Below are 21526 nucleotides of genomic sequence, written 5' to 3' on the forward strand. Positions count from 1 at the left end.
TAAACAAAGCAAGATAAGGTCAAGGAGGAACCCACCGCGTTTTTATTCAAGTCTGTCTCCATACACTCTAATCTAAATGCAATATCTCAGGAGTTGTTGGTTTGAGAGGAATGGAGGTAAGCAACGGGAAGCCACTCAGGGAGAAATCACTGCACAACACAAAAGGGTGGTTTTGGAAGTTAGGGTTTCCTAGCGTCGTCATAACCTAATAATGAAGGGGACTTTGGAGGTCTTCTAGCCTTCCGGAAGGTCCACTTTACACATATTTGACATGTTAGAAGCTACTCAGAGCAGAAGAATGAATTGCCCAGGGTCACACCACCTGGCGAGTGGGAGGAGCTGGAAATGAAATCTAGTTCTCCTGACATCCTTCTTGCCACACAGCATCGAAGCTTTCTTCCCTTTGCCAAGTGAGACAGGCTAGCAGTAAAGACATCTGAAGGCTTAACTGTCAAACTGCACCCAAGCTGCTTAGCAGTGTCATGGGGAGAAATAATCTAACGGGCTGAAATGAGGAGAGGAAAATAGTTCTCAGCAGGCAGTATCAACTTACTTGGTATTTTTCTCCCCCTTTATTGTTACAGACCTGTTAATGGCAAATCTGAGAAGGTTCTTTTGTGAATCAGGTTAGGGCTACAGTTGTTCAAAAAGCTCATTAGCAATTTGTGAGGAGCAGCAAAACTCATTTTCCCTTAATGTGAAATCACTTCAGCCTGTCACTAGAGGAGAGGTTGTTGAAAAGTGAATTGACCACCTACAGATCCATTCTTAAAAAAAAGTCATCCAAATGTCTTGCCGTAATAAGGTACGTTCAACACTCAGTTAAGCCCTGGTTAATATAGTTTCTGAATTGAACTACTTTTCTCATTTGCCTACTGTGGACACCACAGGTAGACTTCATAAACCTGAGTTATCTGTCCATTCAAGAGCAGCAGAGCCTCCTGAACTCAGAATTTCATTAAAACAACAAAGAGATTTGTGGGAATGACCAAATTCACATGCTGGAATGAGAGATACACGGAGCGGACTATACTCAGGTTTCTTCCGTAAATGAATAAGGTGACCAGAGTGGGTTTTGATCTCAATTCCTGGTTTCTTCTGCCTTAAACAATGTTTATCACCCAGAGTGGCTGGTGGGATATCTCATGTTGGGTGAGAAGATTTTGCTGTATTCTGTGTATGGTTCCTCATCTCCTGTTTTCTCACTCAGGATATCTGGATCTTACTCCAGAGTCTTTCAGACTCCTAGTTTTCACACCAGTGCATTTAGCCAACGTTCAGCATTTAAGCATTAAGTCTTCATCCGATATTTTGTGCACTGGAAATTTCTGGCCATGTGTGTAATCCATTAATCCCAAGACAGGCTGTATGGCACTTCAGCTTTCTGATTATTCTAGACATGAATATTATCTGCATTCTTTCTGCCAGATCATTGTTTTTCTGACTTCTGGCTTTTGTTTTTGTTTTGACTTTGGAAGCTTTATTTTTTTTAACCTCACGCAGACACATTTACCTGCCCCAAGACCTGGCCTGGCCACCCCTGGACTGCAGATCCACCCAAGAGCCTTTGACATGTGAGGGTTTACATTTCCGTAGGTTGTCTTGGAACTTGTTAGTTTTCTAGGTATTGAAAGTGCTTGCCTTTGGTAAGTACCTGGTGAGGTCATCAGGTAAATTAAAGGACTTTTGAAAAAATTCCCATTAAACTAGTTTGTGTGTCCCCAGAGAAGAATGCTGCTTGTCATAGGCAGCTACTATATAAATCAATTTGGTCTTCATAAAGCAATAGCTGTATGAAATCGATTTATATGAAAATTATCACTAATGTGTTATAGAATAAAAATGCATATTTTTTAAAAGATTAATGAGATTTCAAAAGCCATTGTTTGAAATCAGCCTTTCACTCTTCTATCCACTAAGGAAATTTCATGAAAAAATAGGTATTGTTTTGTTATCGTGATTGTTCTATCAACAGGTTAAATTTTGAAAAGTTGTTAAATCCTGTTTCTGTCCAAAATACTATTGCTCATTGTTATATTTGAGTCATAGGATGATAGATTTAGCCCCCTTTTTTTGTATCTTAGTTTATATCTATAAAACTTCATTTAGTTGAATGTTTCTGAGTGGAGTTGTATCAATCTACGAGTAGCTCACCAGTCCGTGTAAGTGGACATGACTTAATACTCAGATGCTGTTACCTAAGATATTTATTCCAGTATGACCACTATTCCACTTCCTAGATATTTGTTGAAGATGAAGCTAGTTGTCTTAATCCATTTGGACTAATGAACAATGCAATGAACATGCGCCAAAGAGCAAAGGAGGAACTGAAAGTCTCTGCATCACCTCAGGAAATGTACATTTGTTCCAATTGATTCCATGTGCATTTGTTCCAATTGATTCCATGTACATTTGTTCCAATTGATTCCATGTACATTTGTTCCAATTGATTGAATGATATCTGGAAGTTTATCAAATTTTGAGCATCAGTTAATTGGGAATTATATGACATGTTTTCATAAATACTTGCAAAGAGTGAAGTGGATATATGTGAGGTCTATATCAGTACTTGGTCTTTGTTTTCAGAATTTGGGAGATTCACCTTCAGCTTCAGCCCCTGAATATTCTTCTTTATCATGCTATCTTGATTGTTTTTTTTCCACTCTTTTTTTTTTCTGGATTTTGACAAAGTTCAATTCCATATTAAAAACTGGCTATGAGAGTTGCCTTCACTACTAAAGAGAAAGTTTAGTGGGTATTACTGACTCATCTGACTAAAACAAAAGCAGCAAGTTGAGATCAAAATAATAATCTTTCCTTAGCATATTTGCATTTCACTATGTAAGCATCTGAGTGTGAACCATATAATTAGTGCTATCCAAGACAGCTGTAAAGAATGAAATTTTAAGAGTGTAGGAACAATAGGATTCTCATCTTTGTATCATATCGCATTCACTGGTGGCAGATCATAGTCCTATATCCACCATTGAATTAGTTTGAATGGCATGTGTTGTGCAAATAATCTGAGATGGCCAAATGTCTAGATTAGGACAGTCAACAGAGTGAAAGGGGATTCTACTTCTGAATGAGGGTGGGTGGGGATTGTTATCATGTGGGATTAAGCCTATATGTTTACAAACCCAAATAATGTCTCTGATAGTCTGGAATAACCTCTGCTAAAAGGGGGAAAGTACCTGAGGCAAGGGTTATAAATGGTTCATTGGTATCTATGGTTTTTAAAACCAGTAATTGATAGACTATAGCCCATGTACCAAATGTGATGGCCTGCCTTTCTGCTGACATTGCAGCTAAGAATATTTTATTTTGTTTTGCATTTCTAAAGGGTTGTTTAGAAAAACTTAGAAGAATATGCAGCTAAGACCACATCCAGAAATTGCGTTTACTATTTGTCCTTATAGAGGAAGTTTTCACCAATTCTCGGCTAAGACTAAGGAAGGAAGACCTGGGACAACTTATGTCATTAACTAATACATTCAGGCCCTTATTGAGGACATCACCAAGATCACTGCGACACATTGGGTCCTAGAAATTAATGAGATCCACTTTCTCTGGGACCTCAAAACCTAATGGAGAGATACCTGAAAAAGACAGCTGTTGTACATTTTGATACAGGCAGTGGTCAACTTAAGCACAGGAGGCAATGAGAGAAGGCATTTGTCTAACATGGGATGGTGATGAGGGACCAGAAGACTGGGAAAGGAAAAGCATCCAGCAGGAAAGAATCCTCGCACAAAGCATGTAGATTTCCTATCAAAAGGCCAAGGAATCCATTACATGAAGATCTTTGGTGATACCATCTGAAGGTAGAAAAACATCACATATATATAACATGCACCCATAGACACACACAAACCTACAGAGACCCTTTATCTTTTATTGCAGGACCATAGCCATGAATTGGGTACAATGATCCAAAGCTCACATGTTTGTAAAAGTTGAATCCAAATGGTATCGCTGGCAGATGAAACAAGGTTTCCTGTTCAAATGACTAAAGCTTTTTAGTAATATTTGTGGAGAAAACCTTTAGGATTTGTATTTGCCCTTGACAAAGGAGCTTCTGTAACAGTCTCTATTTTTTTTTAATTTTTTTTAAAAATTTTATTATTTTTGAGACAGAGAGCATGAACAGGGGAGGGTCAGAGAAAGAGGGAGACACAGAATCTGAAGCAGGCTCCAGGCTCTGAGCTGCCAGCACAGAGCCTGACATGGGGCTCGAGCCCAGGAACCTTGAGATCATGACCTGAGCCGAAGTCGGCCGCTTAACCGACTGCGCCACCCAGGCGCCCCAGTCTCTATTTTTAATAGTGTCTCCCCACCCCAGAATTTTTCTTTTTCTTCTTTGGGCATAAGCAATGGAGGTCCCTGTTTTAATTCTCTCCTGGGTATTTACGTTTCAAAAACATACAATTTACAGCCTCAAGGACCAGAGAAAGAATGGAAGTTTCTTCCTAAGAATTTTGGGGTATATTTCTCTGTCAGCAGTCTAGAGTGACTGCTATTTAACATTTTCCTTTGTAGCAGGGATCGGACAGCATGGGGCACCAGTTCCGTTTCACCACCCGTCACCATTCTGTGCCCCCTCTTTGTTTTCACTGTCCCAGGGATTCCATCGCTTAGTGTCCTGATCTGGCTTTGTCACAGACTCTTAGAACTTAATCCATGGCAGCTTGAGCCCTTTTAGGTTTGCAAAATAGCCCAGGGTCTCTAGTTTATTTCTGTTCTCCCACCTCATCTGCTAGCCCCAAACTAGCAGAACGGTGGACATCACACATTGTTGTCTAATCTCCGCTCTTCTTCTGGCTTTTTAACCCAAGCCTCTAATTGGTGTCAGTGGCCGCTGACTGCCTGCGGTAGAGACCACCCCCTGCAGTGACCAGACGTTTCCCTTCCCTGCTGCCTTGTACAGTTAAAGAGTGTGTTAGGCCCGCTAGCATTTTCGTGTCATCCTGATATTCACATAGCCATCCCTAAGCATCTAACACATGGGCCACCCTTTTCTAGAGGCTGATGCTAACTCAAGATTCCTTTCACTGCTGCTGCTTTCCCAAGACCCATTTCTTTGGTCTCCTGGCTGACTTGCCAATCGTTAGTTTGCAACTTTAGGAGTTCCCCTGGTGGCCCCCGGTACCCAGAGGGCAGGGAGAGACTGAAGGAAGAGGCAGACCACTCCAGATTGGTAGGTGCAGGGTTTAGTAAGCAAGGGAACTTCTACACGAGGCTTGTCTTGAGTGCCACAGGATGGGTAGATGGCTACCCCTGCCCACCAGAATTTTAAAAGTTTATATTAGAGGCCTTCACGGGCTTCAGTCACATATGCAGTCCAGATGGTCTCAACAACACTTTATTCTCTCAAAACCATGTCCTTGGATCAGCTCTAGCTGTGAGAATGGTAGGTGGAATATGCTTTCCAAGGATAAGGAGGTGGGGGGAGGAGCCTTGATGGCCTGAGTCCAGTTGGAGGGTCAACCAGTGATCACATCCTCTCAGTGACCACCTCCAGCATCACCAACATCCTACTACCCAGAAAAAAGCCAAAATAGAAAACTACTTATACCTTGTCAAATGCTATGCCAAGTATTTCTCTGCTTATGTAGAGATATATAAATGTATATATGTATGTACTTATGTATAGATATATAAATAGAATGGTAAGCTGATACAACTGATTATACCTATTGGATTCTATATCACCCTACATATTTTTTATTTTTAGAATACTTAATGGAATAAAATGAACCAGAAGTAAAATGACATTGTAAGTAAATTTCTATTCTATCAAGAGAGATTTTAGTCCAAAAACAGATTTCTAAATTAAGAGCAACAAAAACATAAGATGATAAAGATAAATAAGACAAGACTTCGGGATCCTTTTTTTTATGATTTAACTTTAAATGTTTCTCCTCAAGTCCCTACTTAATAGAAGACATGATATTTTTACCTCTGTTCTCCATATGGATTGATATTTTTGGTTATGCTCTAAAGCTTACATTGTAACGCTTTAAAATGTTATTATCTAATTATAATTTACAAAGTTCTGTTTTAATTTTACTTCCGTATTTATAGAGTTCCTGGCATCATTCATTTTACTAAGTATTCATATTCTTGGTCTTTTAATTTCTGTCTGGCTTGGCTAGCTTTCATCATTCAGTAAGATTTTAAAGTGAAACTCATGGGTGTTTTATTCCATTCCATTTGCAAGACCACAGGACTGATTTCAGAATTATAGGGTTACATTTTTTCAGAATTTTGTAGTCATTGCTTCATTGCCTTTTGGTATCGAGTGTTGCTGTGGACAATCCACCCCAGAGGCAACAATTTTGACTGTTTCTTCCAAGAATGTATTAGACCTCCAACTGTTTATTGAATATTTTACTTTAGCAATTGTAGCTCGTAATTTTCAAAAACTCTCATTTCTCATAGCTTCCTCCTCCTTTGAGCTGTATATGATGCCAGATATTTTCTGTCTCCGAAGATAACTGCACATCACTTTTTGAAATTTTCTTCTGTTGCTCCCTTATATTGCATCTTTTATTATGAACTTATTCATAATTATTAAAGTTAGTGTCAACTCTTGTCTATCTATTCCTATTTGAGAGGGAAACCACAATGCTTGTTGGAAGGAGGATGTATGGGAGGTTATAAGTCTGTTTGGTAAATTTCTCTGTGGAGAAGATCCTGGATGGTTTTAAATTTTAGTAACCATAGAGTCACCTGGGGGGCTCAGTGGGTTAAACATCTGACTCTTGGTTTTGGCTCCAGTCGTGATCTCACAGTTGGTGAGTTAGAGCCCTGTGAGCAAAGTCTGCTTGGGATTCTCTCTCTCTCTCTCTCTCTCTCTCTCTCTCTCTCTATCTCTCTCTGCCCCTCCCCCGCTCATGTGCATGCACTTTCTCTCTCTGGCTCGAAATAAATAAAATTTAAAAAGATAGTGACCATAAATGTTAGTATTTTGGCATTTCAGCTTTAGCATGGCGGTATAATGATCACCAGCAAATGGAAGTTATGAGGGTGGCATACAATTAATGTCAGTAGAGTGGACCCTTCTTCTTCTCAGTCTGCATCTTGCTCATGTGCTGTTTGACTTGTGTCCTCAAAGCTGGCACTTTCCTTGTCAAACTCCTCTAGAGGATACATACCCTATCCGTGGTTCCATAAAGAATAGGCCCTTGACTTCCTGAGGTGTGGATGGAAAATGGAAGATCGTTCCGTTTTCACACGAGTCCCCACCAGCTGCCGTAGTGCTGGTGTCTCATTCCTAAGCTGTATTGGTTCTGCAGAGTTTACTCACTTGTTCTTGCTCGTATCTGCAGACGTTTGTAATTGTCCTCTGGTCCACAAATAAATTAAGACTTTTCTCATTGGCATTTGCCTCTCACAAATTAGACATTAAGTCTTCAGCTATCACTTGGCTGTGTTGTCTTCTTGTTTTCTGTGCTTTTTGGGGGAAGAAAGAGGCCCCCAAAGCTCCTTGCCATCTTAAAGTCAGATACTCTTATTCGTTATGCTATTTTCAAACTCATGAACTTGAGGAACACTAAACTTCTTGATTTGTCATCTTTTTTTTCATTTTGTAACGTGTGGTAGGCAGAATTCTAAAATGACCTAGAAGATTCCTGCCCCCTAGTGTACATGTAATTCCCTTTCCTTGAGGCAGGGCAGGGCCTGTGAACACTGGATAGTCACTTGCAAGATTACGTTGTTCTGTAAGACTCTTTTCGTAGCAGATTCAGAGAGTTTCTCTTGCTGGTTTTGAGTAAGTAAACATCCAGTTGTGTGTCAGGAGCTGAGACTGTCTCTGGCCAGCTACGAGCAAGAAAACGGTGACCTCTGTCTTACAGCTCTAAGGAACTGAATTCTGCCAACACGGCGTAAGAACCACAGTGCCACTCGAACCTTGATTGTGGCCCAGTGAAATTCTGAGCAAAGTGCCCGGTTAACTGATTCCTGGCCTCTTGATCCACAATAATAAGCCACTACCTTTGTGGTAATTTGTTACACAGCAATAGAAAAGGAATACTTGAGTTTGTATTTTTTTTTTTTTGAACCTTAATTGATGCTACAGCTCACATCAGGACTGTTTGTAACTTTATGTATTGAACTCTGTGTGGCTTACTCATGTGACTTTCATCTCTGTAATGGTTAAATTCCATTTTATCTTTTTAAATACGCTATTGACTTCTTCAGTTGTCTGATACTTTCTGGTTTTGAACATTATTTTTCTTCCAATTTGAATTGTTACGAAAGTACAGATATGTTTTCACTCATATATGGAATTTGAAAAACTTAACAGAAGACCATGGGGGAAGGGAAGAGGAAAAAATAGTTTCAGACAGAGAGGGAGGCAAACCATAAGAGACTCTTAAATACAGAGAACAAACTGAGGATTGATGGAGGAGGGCGGGAGAGAGGGGAAAATGGGTGACAGGCATTGAGGAAGGTACTTGTTGGGATGAGCACTGGGTGTTTTATGTAAGCAATGAATCATGGGAATCTACTCCTACAGCCAAGAGCATACTGTATACTCTGTATGTTAGCTAACTTGACAATAAATTATATTTAGAACAAACTTTCTTTCTTTACCACCATGAGGGAGTGCTCCCTCATTGCTATCAACAACCATCCATCTCCCTGCCCCCTGCCCTCCCCGCCTCCAGTATTTCAGACTGTATGTCTTATGACTTCTTCTGGATGTTTGCCTACCTTTAAATGGAGTCAACTATTTATTTTATCATTTTTTAAATGTTTATTTTTTTTTTTTTTGAGAGTGAGTGGGGGAGGGGCAGAGAGAGAAAGAGAACCTTAAGCAGGGTCTGGCAGCGCAGAGCCAGATGCAGGGGCTCAAACTCATAAACCCTGAGATCATGACCTGAGCAGAAATCAAGAGTCAGATGCTTAACGAACTGAGCCACCCAGGTACCCCATGAAGTCAACTCTTTAAAAAAATTTTTTTTTCAACGTTTTTTATATTTATTTTGGGACAGAGAGAGAGAGAGCATGAACGGGGGAGGGGCAGAGAGAGAGGGAGACACAGAATCGGAAACAGGCTCCAGGCTCCGAGCCATCAGCCCAGAGCCTGACGCGGGGCTCGAACTCACGGGCCGCGAGATCGTGACCTGGCTGAAGTCGGACGCTTAACCGACTACGCCACCCAGGCGCCCCTGAAGTCAATTCTTTAAATAAAAATAGTGTCTGAGTGGTAGGGAAGTGAGTTGTGAAACTCCAGAGTTATAATTCAGGTTTTGTTTTTGTGGTTTTGTTAGTTTTTATCAGCACAAAACAATATTGCCAAACTTAGTCCGCACCCATGAATATGCCTCATCTAAATCTTGACATTCAATTGTCTGATACATCCTGCATCTAACCAAAAAGATTTGTTGCTATGGACTAAAAGTACCATGAACTTAGCTATTTTTATTCTTTAGATACTATTATTCCCACTACCCGGAGCCCTCAAATACTTGGTGGCTACATTAACGGTACTTAAAAATAATGTACTATTGTGGATTTTATTTCAAAGTTTGTCTTTAGTCTATCCTATAAAAAGGAAACTCTTTGAAGCAGTTGAGGACTTCATACAAAAAATTCTGAAGGACAGACTTTATCTTATTTCCTTGGGCACACTGATTCATCCTTTTAGCTGATCTCTGAAGGAATCCCTAAAAAAGTACTTGTTATTATTTTTACCCACAGCAGCATAATTTAAATTCTAGTTATATCGACTTGTAAAACAAATTTGTATAACCACAATGGGAAATGATCTTCCCAGTGGTATAGCTAAACTAATAAAGTAATTATGGCAGGGATGAGCAATTATAGCCCAAACAATGCAAACTCAATTCACATGTATAAAACCACAGAGGCAAGAAGAATGTAGAATGTAGATAAGATCAGAGAAGTAAGCCCCCCCCCCCCACGATTCTTGCTTTCATCTCCTCCTACAGACAGACATTATCTAACCACTTTCCCAGGAGCCCACCATGGAAATGCCTTCTTTCCAACTCATTGTGATTAAAGGTGTAACAATATTTTATGCAAAAACTGTTACTTTAAAAGCAAAAAAAAAAAAAAAAGTTCTGGGACCAAGAGTAACTATTTGCTGCAGCAATATTTACAAATGATTTATAGATTTATTTACCTAAAGTTTAATCAGTGAATATTTTATGTGGCTTTAGCTACACTTGTTTAGCTCACAAACTAAGCCAAACAGCAAAGTTTAATCCATTTAACAACTTTCCACAAACATTTATTTCAGGACTCATATGTTTCAGGGACAGTATTAGTTGCTAGGGATACACAGTAAATAAATCCCTGTCCCTGCCTAAAAAGTATGTGGTCTTTAAAGCTCAAGATAATAGAGTCACAGTGTTTTAGAATTAATTAATTTATTCATTATTTTATTCAATAATTATTTAGTACCTACTAAATCTATGTGCAAGTTACTGTCTACATTTTGGTATACACACACATTCTATGACTGGGCATATATGTTTCAAATATTCATTTTTAAAATAAACTTACATTTGTTTCATAATACCATATAAGGATTATTTACACCATTAATCTTTGAGTCCATCACTCTTATCCATACTTGGCCAGTATTTCCTCATAAAGGAAATAGGACATATTCCATTCTTGGTGAATGTCTTGGCATCTTTTTGAAAGCTACTTCTACCCATGTCTTCTTTAAGACACAGCGCCTCCATCCCACCATCATGCTTACGTCCACGTACACCTTTCCATTGGGAATGATCTCTTCCTTTTCCAAATGCTCACAGCACTGTCTCCGTCTCTAAAAGTTGCCTTGTATTCGAGAGTGTTGTGCATAGACTGCGGCTGCCATTATCGTCAGCAACAACACAATGTCAACATCTGCCAGAGTCGAGACGTTGTGTTTCTCTAGCGAAGCGCTTGTATCTGATTATGTTCATGTTCCTAAAATTGGGACCATTTTCTGCTACACAATAGAACCCCATTAAATTCTTTTTGTGCATGTACTGTGTGTACGATTGAATTTTACAGTTGGATTTATGGTGCTTTTCAAAATCTTTCACCTACAAATTATATATTTCTTGTATATACTTAACAATGAAGTTGAAATGAATGAAAATGAATCTCCCCTGGGGCGCCTGGGTGGCTCAGTCAGTTAAGCCTCTGACTTCGGCTCAGGTCATGATCTCACGTTTGTGAGTTCAAGCCCCACGTTGGGCTCTGTGCTGACAGCTCAGAGCCTGGAGCCTGCTTTGGGTTCTGTGTCTCCCTCTCTCTCTGCCCCTCCCCCCCCTCAAAAATAAATAAACATTAAAAAAAATTAAAAAAAAAAAAGAAAGTGATTATCCCTTAAACTGGCCTTTAGTTCTTCTCAGAGAGAAGGTATTTGATTATAGACGAGACTTACCTAATATGGCATTTTTGGAGCATGGAAATCATGAGGGCGCGTAGCCATTATAATTTCATTTTGTGTTATCACAATTCTTTCCTCTTCATCTATTCTGATGCTGAACCCCTCTCGTGTAATTTTCAGCTCTGTGACTTGTGTTTGGTGCTTTCTTACATTGTCTCCTTGTGAAGTTCTCACTGTGTTCACTTCTTCTTCTCCCCAGTTCGGTGAGCATTATTTTGAACTCTTTAGTAGGGAAATCGCTGATCTCTGTTTCATTAACATCCCTCCCCTCTCTGAGATTTTATCCTGTTCTTTCATTTGTAACCTATTCCTTTGTGTCCTCGTTTTGTTTGACTCTCTGTGTTGGTTTCCATATGGCAGATGAAACAAGCCGCCTATCCTTGGACAGTGTTCAAGCAGGCTCCTAGGGGGAATGTATTAAATTAGATGCCTGTCCCTCAGGCTAACAAACACTGTAATATAAGCAGGTGTGCCTTTTTCATGTTAAGTCTGGGTGCTACTGTCTACTTCTGAGCCTGGCCATGGGACAAGGAGGTCTGAGTGTACAATGCTTTAAAGGGTGGTTTCTCAGATCACTACAGTCTTGTGGATCTCAGAACGTAAGCCCTGTTTGTTTTCAAAATTAGGTGTTTTGGGGGCTTGTATCTCAGGTGCGGGTCTTAAAAGTTGGGGTGCCTGATATGAATTCTAAACCTTTAATTTCTAACAGGGAAGCTCTGGATTTCGAGTTCCTTCCCAACTGTGGGTTGTTGCACTGGGGGTGGGGTTTATCCCAGCCCCTTCTACCTGCTTTGATGTGGTTTTCTTCTTGTTTGCCTGATATGTGGTCATCGCTCAGAAGCCTTTAGGTGTTTTTGTTTTTCTTTCTAAGAGGAAATTGTTCCATATGTAGCTGTGGACACACTGTGTACATAGGAGGAGGAGTCAAGTTCAGAATCTTATATCACCATCTTAAAACATTCTCCAAAAAAAAAAAAAAAGTCATTATATAGTACTTTAAGAATCTAGAAAAATGTTAGCTTAGAATGGCTTCATAATTTTATTTAATTTTTTTAATTAAATTTAAAAAAAATTTTCATGTTTAATTATTTTTGAGACAATGTGAGAGACAGTGCAAGCGGCAGAGGGGCAGACAGAGGGAGACACAGAATCAGGAGCAGGCTCCTGGCTCTGAGCTGTCACCACAGAGCCCGACGTGGGGCTCGAACTCATGAACTGCGAGATCATGACCTGAGCTGAAGTCACACGCTCAACCAACTGAGCCACCCAGGCACCCCCCATTTCATAATTTTAAAGTTAATGTGTAATTAACTTTTGTATTACTGCATTATTTATAGACTTCCCACCCACGATATTACTTAGCATAAATATAGGTACATTAAAGCAAACCTACAATCCATGCTAATATTCTTTCTCTGCGTAACTTAATATAAACTATTGGATGCAAAAAGGTTAATTTTAAAGCAGAGTCATGGACTATTAGAGCTGAAACAGATCCTGGAGATCAATCCATGTAGAAAATTCTTCTGCGGCTACTAAAGAAAAACAATGGCTCAGGGAGTTTCACAATGAAATAAAGTGACAAAGTAATGAACATCATACAGTAATCCACTGAACTCTTGGTTCATAGTTTACTGGTCCAAAATATCATTATGGCACATAAAGCTGTGGACATTTAATGCCTCCCTAGCCGTCCCAGGCTTTCTCAATCTTATTATGGTGTCTCTTTTTAAAAACAAAGATACAAATTTTGTTTAAAGTCGTAAACTAAAAAAGCAAACTTTGAGAAGAAATCAGTGTAATGGAATTTTAGAAAGAAACACTTGCAAGAATTTTATAAAAAAATATATATGGTTGATCACATGCTACCAATGGGGAAGTTAGACTCACATATATTAGCATATTTTCCTACCCCAGGAAACATGGAACTCTATTTTCATGAAAATATCTTTTATGACACATTGAGTGGCAATTATTTTTTTATATAGTGATACCGTACATCCTACAGACAGAATTTTTCCCCACTGACAAAGATGATTGATCCCTAGGATTATGGAGGGCTCCCCACTCTACAGCTCATTCTTTTCCTCTAATTTAGATCATTTACTAAAAACAAAATTAGAGTACCACTTTAAGTTGAATCAACCTTGGTATTAGCCACCATTTTTTTAAATAAAATAACATTTCTTCTACCAGATTTTCAGTGTAATTATCTCAAATTTATTTCAGATCTAGATTTTTTACAAAAGAGTTTTTTTTTAAGTTTTTCAAACATGTAATTCGGTATATTCCTTTAAACTATAAATTCCATCATTTACTTTGAAATCGGAAAAATGACTTGTTGAAGGTCTTCTCGTTTTTCTTAATAATTTTGATATCACACAGTATGAATGTTAGCAGTTTCTTAATTGATGAAAGGTTATTATTGGGATTATTTATCATATAAACTCCAGCGTTTTTAATAATTCGATAATATGTTTTCATCTAAATTTTCCTGGGCCGAAAATCTCCGCTTTTCATATTTTCTGGATCTTTTACATAAATGCTATTAATCTCAGAAAGCTACTTGACATCATTGTGTGACACATACTAGACATTGATCACACTACGGAATTTGCACATCAATCGTTACAGTACATGCAGATATACTTAATTTCTCTTGATTTTTTTTTAAATTATGTTTATCTATTTTTGAGAGAGAGACAGAGTGTGAGTGGAGGAGGAGCAGAGAGAGAGGGAGACACAGAATCCGAAGCGGGCTCCGGGCTCTGAGCTGTCAACACAGAGCCGGAGGCGAGGCTCGAACTCACGAACCGTGAGATCATGACCTGACCTGAAGTCGGACGCTTACAGAGACACCCAGGCACCCCTCTTGATTTTTTTTTTTTTGCCACTCTCTTCAACTAATTGAAACAAGCCAACAGAAAAGAAAATGAAAAATTATGATAGTGCATTCTGCTCAATTTCTAGAGCAATAAAACGTGATGGTGTTTGTTTCTTTATTAATAATTTTAAGATCCTTTTATATGCAGTCACTGTAATATAATCAAGGAAACAGTCTGTCCATCCTCAAAAATTCAGTGTTTTGTTAACAAAATATATATATATGTAGATAATCTGTATGTGTGTATAATATAGACTGATTCTTTGTGGTGTTGGGCCAAATATAAATTACCTGAGCTTAAATTATTTTGGCTCCCGGTTTGCATGGTCTTATTGAATATATCCTCAGAAATGGAAGAGAATATGTAAGCACAGCAACAAAGCAAAGTTCAGAGTTTAGGTCTCATTTCTGAATTGCATTATAGTATATTTGTGTTTAAAATGCTTTCAGTTTTAGAAGCAACGTCTATTGTGTGAACTGCAATTATAAAATCTATATATTTTAGCAATTTGATGAGTATAGGTAACAAAATATGTGTGACACGAATCTAGTAAACATGTCATCTTTATAAATTATTCTCTCTCTTCTATTTGTTTTCTAAACAATCTATTTTGTTTAGTCTCCCAATCTATTTTATTTTAGTTTATTTTCCTGAGTTTAGATTGATTGATGTATGTATGTATGTATGTATGTATGTATGTATGTATGTATTTATTTATTTTACTACAGTTTGTTTATTTGGGGAGAGAGAAAGCGCGCGTCAGGGAGGAGCACAGAGAAAGGGAGAGAAGGAGACAGGGACAATCCCAAGCAGGGTCCACGCTGTCAGCACAGAGCAGCTCGGGACTCGATCTCATGGACCAGGAGATCATGGCCTGAGCCAAAGTCAGACGCTTAACTGACTGACCCACCCAGGCGCTCCTGCAGCTTGTTTTTTTTTGAAAGGGAAATTTTGATTATGGAAATATGGAAGAAAAGATTCTTTGAGGCACCCTACACACATATTTTTCAATACTTTCTTTTTTTAAGCTTGAAAGACATAAAGAATCTTTAGCGACAAAAATAATTGAGTTGAAACTGAAATGAGAAGTAAGCACAAGTAAGATCAGGGAGTTTGGCTGAAAAAATACTTATTATTAGCATTATAATCTGTAAACTAAGCCTTTAGACAGCTATAAGTTCTAACAGCTGTAGCTGAAAATCCCAAATGAATCCAGGGACACAGGAAAAGAATAAAATGTTTTAGTTCAGGGTGACAGTGTTGTCCCCATATTAGATGAATAGATCTTATGTTTAAATTTATATTGAATAACATGTTCAAACAGGCAAGGGTATTTTTAGAGGAACAAAAACAAAACATAATTAACACCAAATGACCAATAGTTTTAGTAAGCAAAGGGCAAGAGTTAGGAATAATCTGAAACTGATTAAAGTAATAATTAAAATAGCTACATAAAATACAACGATGAAAATGTAAGAATGCGAGAAATCTATTGAAAATAGCAAATGGGTTTTTAAAAACAACCATATGCAAATTTAGAAATGAAAAGATATTTTGATAAAATTTTAGTATCTGAATCGTTATGATGGGAAAGCAATATGGAAAAACTAAACAATGGAAACAAAATCTGCTTCCTTGAAAATATCACCAAAAGTGATAAACCTCTAGGCCGCTCTCCGCTCCCCCCCCCCCCATGAAGATGACAGATCTCAGAAATGAAAGACTGGGCATTATTGTTGATTCCATGGGTATTAAATGAATCATAAAAATAACAAAAGAGAATGAAGGAATACTGTGAACAAAATTAAGCTCATAAATTCTGTAGAGGAAATGGGTCAATTATTTGAGACACACTACTGAAATTCACACCAAGAGAAATTATTTGGCTTGAAAATACATAAATATATGAATCAGTAATAAGAGCCTTCCAAAAAAGAAAACCTGAGAGTCAGAAGTTCTTACTGGTGAACATCTGTGGTCTGAATGTTTGTGTCCTTGAAAAATGTATACATTGACACCTAAACCTCAAGGTGATAGAACAATTTTAATAGGGAATGTGATCTTTGAAGTGACCATACAATTGTGCAAAGACAGTTTCTTAAAACAGAAAGGCTTTCCCTGTATTTAATTAGAAAACTTCGGAATAGTTGGCCTCCATTGTAAAAAATAGTAGCTAACAATTACATAGCACTTATTATGGACCCCATATGATTCTATATAACTCATCCATCCCAACAATTACCACAGAAGATAGGTAACTGAAATTATCCATGGTTTGCAAATGAGGAAACTGAGTCACAGGGAATTTTTTTTTTTTTGATTTGCACAATTAGGAAATGGAAGAGCTTGGGTACAAAATTGGGCAGATGGCTCCCAAGTCCAATTCTTAACTACCACAGAAAGGATGGGGCTATACAGGAAGATAGAGAAAACCAAGAAAGCTAGGTTTTATTGTTTTTTTTTTTAAGTTCATTTTGAGAGAGAGAGAGAGCATGTAGGAGCCGGGAGGGGGCAGAGAGAGAAGGCAAGAGAGAACCCCAAGCAGGCTCTGTGCTGTCAGCACAGAGCCCAACCTGGGACTCAAACTCAGAAATGCGAGATCATGACCTGAGCTGAAATCAGGAGCTGGGTGCTTAACCAACTGAGCTACCCAGGCACCCTGAAAGCTATGTTTTTATACATGTGAACTGATACGTGTAATTCTGGCCCCAGTATATTACTTTCTAGTAACTTCACTGAAGAAGGTACATTTTCCTTGATCTTCTTGGTATTCCATCTTGGCTTTATTCTGTAACTTTGAGATGTAGGTTTAGTTTTAAATATTTTTTTCTATTTCCTTTTTTATCACTTTTTTAGTACATTGTTTAAAAATTTGTATTTAATTTCCAAAAAGTATAAATATTTTGCTTTTCTTATCGTTCCTTTTTAATGGCCAGTGAACTCTGGCTTCCCAAGTATGATCATATGGATCCATGGTATATTACTTTGATAGTTCTGGGTTTATGTAATGCATCTTGACCACAAGAATACTCTTTTATGTGTTTGATAGCTGCTAAATATTCATTAACTTATGTGTAAACGAACTTTTCTGTTATTTTTCTGGCTTTGGTTAGAAATGAGCAATTCTAACATGTGTTCTGTCATTTAAAAAGCAGAGAGTGAATATCTTTTTGTTGCCTTCAAACAAGTGACTGACAACTTAAGGCAGGTGTAAAATTCTCAGGACACAGTTTTTTCTTTTAAATCTCTGTATATGTTGCTAAAATCTGGCATCTAATTTTACGACCAGTTTTTCATCCTTTATATACATAGTCTCGTGATGTTTGCAGTTTCTTAATGTCGAGACAGTCTTTCTGGTGTTTTTTTCTTTTTCTTTGATATTTACACAGAAGAGTCTCTTCATTAAAAAAAAAAATCTATGGGGGCGCCTGGGTGGCGCAGTCGGTTAAGCGTCCGACTTCAGCCAGGTCACGATCTCGCGGTCCGTGAGTTCGAGCCCCGCGTCGGGCTCTGGGCTGATGGCTCAGAGCCTGGAGCCTGTTTCCGATTCTGTGTCTCCCTCTCTCTCTGCCCCTCCCCCGTTCATGCTCTGTCTCTCTCTGTCCCAAAAAAAATAAATAAACATTGAGAAAAAAAAATTAAAAAAAAAAATCTATGCAGGGTGCCTGGATGACCCAGTCGGTTGAACGTCTGATTTAGGCTCAGGTCATGATCTCACAGTTCAGAGGCGTTAAGCCCTGTATTGGGATCTGTGCTGACAGTGTGGAATCTGCTTGGGATTCTCTCTCTCTCTCTCTCTCTCTCTCTCTCTCTCTCTTTCTCTACTCCTCCCCCATTCATGCTTTTTTTTCTCTCTCAAAATAAATAAATTCACTTAAAAAAATCTGTGTATTTTCTTTCTGTTTGAAATGTCAACAACTGAGAGGAACATGTTCATATTTCCAAAATCAGCTGGTTTTTTCGAAGTTTCTTCTTACCTTTTACTAGATTATTGCAAAAAAAAACCTCCTGAGTATTGCTCAGATATCGGTTGTGTATTAATTAGAAAAATTGGCAATGTAACATAGATTGACCCAATTCGTGCTATTTCACGTTTTTTCACTTATATTTTTATGATATAAATATTATCACCTGAACTTTCTTATTTGATTTTACCTGGTATATCATTGCTTTACTGTTTTTATTTAATTGTATGTGTGTGTGTGTGTGTGTGTGTGTGTGTGTGTGTGTATATATATATATTTAAGTGTGTGTGTGTGTGTGTGCGTGTGTGTGTGTATAAAAAATCTTCTTTTAGTGGTACCTACTGAAGTCAGTACAGAATTTCAGTTTTAGATTGACCAGCTTTGTCAAATGTTCCCAGGCTCTCCAGTCAATGTAATAGGAAACAGGGTAGCAGAAAGTCAATATTGCAGGAAACAGTCAATAACTAATTAGATTTGGATCTATCAGTTTAGTGACTGCCTTTTACTTGAGCTAAGAATAGGCCTTTCCTGATGTGGAGATTGGCCATTTGTACATATTTCCTTAAATCGAAAAATTGAGTGCCTAGTTCGCTTGATTCAATCCTTCCTAAATGACAATATGAGCTAAAGCATAACAGGACTATGGCACAGCGAACATTAAGCATTTTGGAAGCAGCAAGGTCACCCTTGCACAGAACGGAGTAATACCAGCTGTACTGTTCCATTAGGGACTTTGAAGAACCTTGGGAAACTGACCTGGAATTAGCCAAATACGTTTCTATTCTCTGTGGCCATACTGATTAAGCTGAATTTCGAGCTTCGTGGTTAAATAAATTGGAAGGTAAGTCTAACTTTCAAATAGACAGTCTGCATTTGGCCTCATTCGTGTTTCAGTCTAATTATCCTCTTTATACTAGGCACTCAGCCAAGAAAATTGGCCTATTAATCTGGGTGTGAATAAAAAAGTAAAAGAACTCGGGGTGCCTGGTTGGCTCAGTCGGTTAAGTGTTCGACTTTGGCTCAGGTCATGATCTCATGGTTTGTGAGTTCGAGCCCCGCGTCTGGCTCTGTGCTGACACTCAGAGCCTGGATCCTGCCTTAGATTCTGTGTCTCCCTCTCTCTCTGCCCCTCCCCCGCTTGTGCTCTCTCAAAAATAAATTAAAAAATGTAAAAAAAAATTTTTTTGGGGGGCGCCTGGGTGTAATATTTAATAGTAATGTTTAATAATAATAAATTCATTCTTTAATAAATAAAAACAGATACACACATACATGAATATAAAAATAAACACAGGGGAAGAGAAGGCTCTTGCTTACAATAGAATACTGAAACCTATCTATTAAATGTGGAATAATGGGGCGCCTGGGTGGCGCAGTCGGTTAAGCGTCTGACTTCAGCCAGGTCACCATCTCGTGGTCCGTGAGTTCGAGCCCCGCGTCGGGCTCTGGGCTGATGGCTCGGAGCCTGGAGCCTGTTTCCGATTCTGTGTCTCCCTCTCTCTCTGCCCCTCCCCCGTTCATGCTCTCTCTCTCTCTCTCTCTCTCTCTCTCTCTCTCTCTCTGTCCCAAAAAAAAAAAAAAAAAGTTGAAAAAAAATTTTTTTTTTAAAAAAAGTAAAAGAACTAACACTGTTACCATGCTTCTCCATTTACCTCCTACTCACAATTCTATATCACTTAGATCCCCTCATACTCTGGAAATTCTTGGTCTCAAGAGTGAGGTAACTAATCACAGATACGTGTTTGATGAGATCTCGGACACAATAACTTTGCAGTACTCAATCCCCTAGTAGGTGTCTTTTGAAAGGGGAGGCACACTGGAGGAGTTGTGAGTTGATTTTAAGCATAAGATGTGTGGCAAGGGATATATGCATGCATGGTTAGAAACAGATGATTCTGATGGTAAAACAGACTTTATTCAGAACTGTCATTCAAAAACACTTAGGGGCACCTGGGTGGCTCAGTCGGTGAAGTGTCTGACTTAGGCTCAGGTCATGATCTCAGGGTTCATGAGTTTGAGCCCCGCATCGTGCTCTCTGCTGTCAGTGCGGATCCCGCTTGGAATCTTCTGTCCCCCTCTCTCTGCCCCTCCCCTGCACATGCTCACTCTCTCTCTTGCTCTCTCTCAAAAATAACATTGAAAAAAAAAATCTTTTGTGTGTGTCTGTGTGCACTATCAATAAAGAGAACTCCAGCTTTCTCTTGACTTGTGTTAATATGTGTATTAGTTTTCTATTGCTGCCTCAACAAATCACAAGTTTAGTACTTTAATGCAACATCCACTTATTTCACAGTTCTATAGGTCAGAATTTCAGAGGTAACACGGCTCAGCTGGTTCTCTGCTTTGGGTTTCACTAGGTCAAAGTCCAGCTGTCAGCAGAACTGTGTTTCTTTTTTAAAGATTCTGGAGATGAGTCTGCTTCTAAGCTCATTCAAACTTAGGCCCTCTTTCCATTGCAATTGTTGATGGGTTGTTCTCTTCCCTAGAAGCATCTGCAGGGTTTTTTTTGGCTTGCGGCTTTCTTCTTCCATCTTTTTTTTTTTTTTAATATATGAAATTTATTGTCAAATTGGTTTCCATACAACAACACCCAGTGCTCATCCCAAAAGGTGCCCTCCTCAATACCCATCACCCACCCTCCCCTCCCTCCCACCCCCCATCAACCCTCAGTTTGTTCTCGGTTTTTAACAGTCTCTTATGCTTTGGCTCTCTCCCATTCTAACCTCTTTTTTTTTTTCCTTCCCCTCCCCCATGGGTTTCTGTTAAGTTTCTCAGGATCCACATAAGAGTGAAACCATATGGTATCTGTCTTTCTCTGTATGGCTTATTTCACTTAGCATCACACTCTCCAGTTCCATCCACGTTGCTACAAAGGGCCATATTACGTTCTTTCTCATTGCCATGTAGTACTCCATTGTGTATATAAACCACAATTTCTTTATCCATTCATCAGTTGATGGACATTTAGGCTCTTTCCATAATTTGGCTATTGTTGAGAGTGCTGCTATAAACATTGGGGTACAAGTGCCCCTATGCATCAGTACTCCTGTATCCCTTGGATAAATTCCTACCAGTGCTATTGCTGGGTCATAGGGTAGGTCTATTCTTAATTTTCTGAGGAACCTCCACACTGCTTTCCAAAGCAGCTGCACCAATTTGCATTCCCACCAACAGTGCAAGAGGGTTCCTGTTTCTCCACATCCTTGCCAGCATCTATAGTCTCCTGATTTGTTCATTTTGGCCACTCTGACTGG

The sequence above is a fragment of the Felis catus genome, chromosome A3 (assembly GCF_018350175.1).
Source record: "Felis catus isolate Fca126 chromosome A3, F.catus_Fca126_mat1.0, whole genome shotgun sequence".
Lineage (NCBI taxonomy): Eukaryota > Metazoa > Chordata > Mammalia > Carnivora > Felidae > Felis > Felis catus.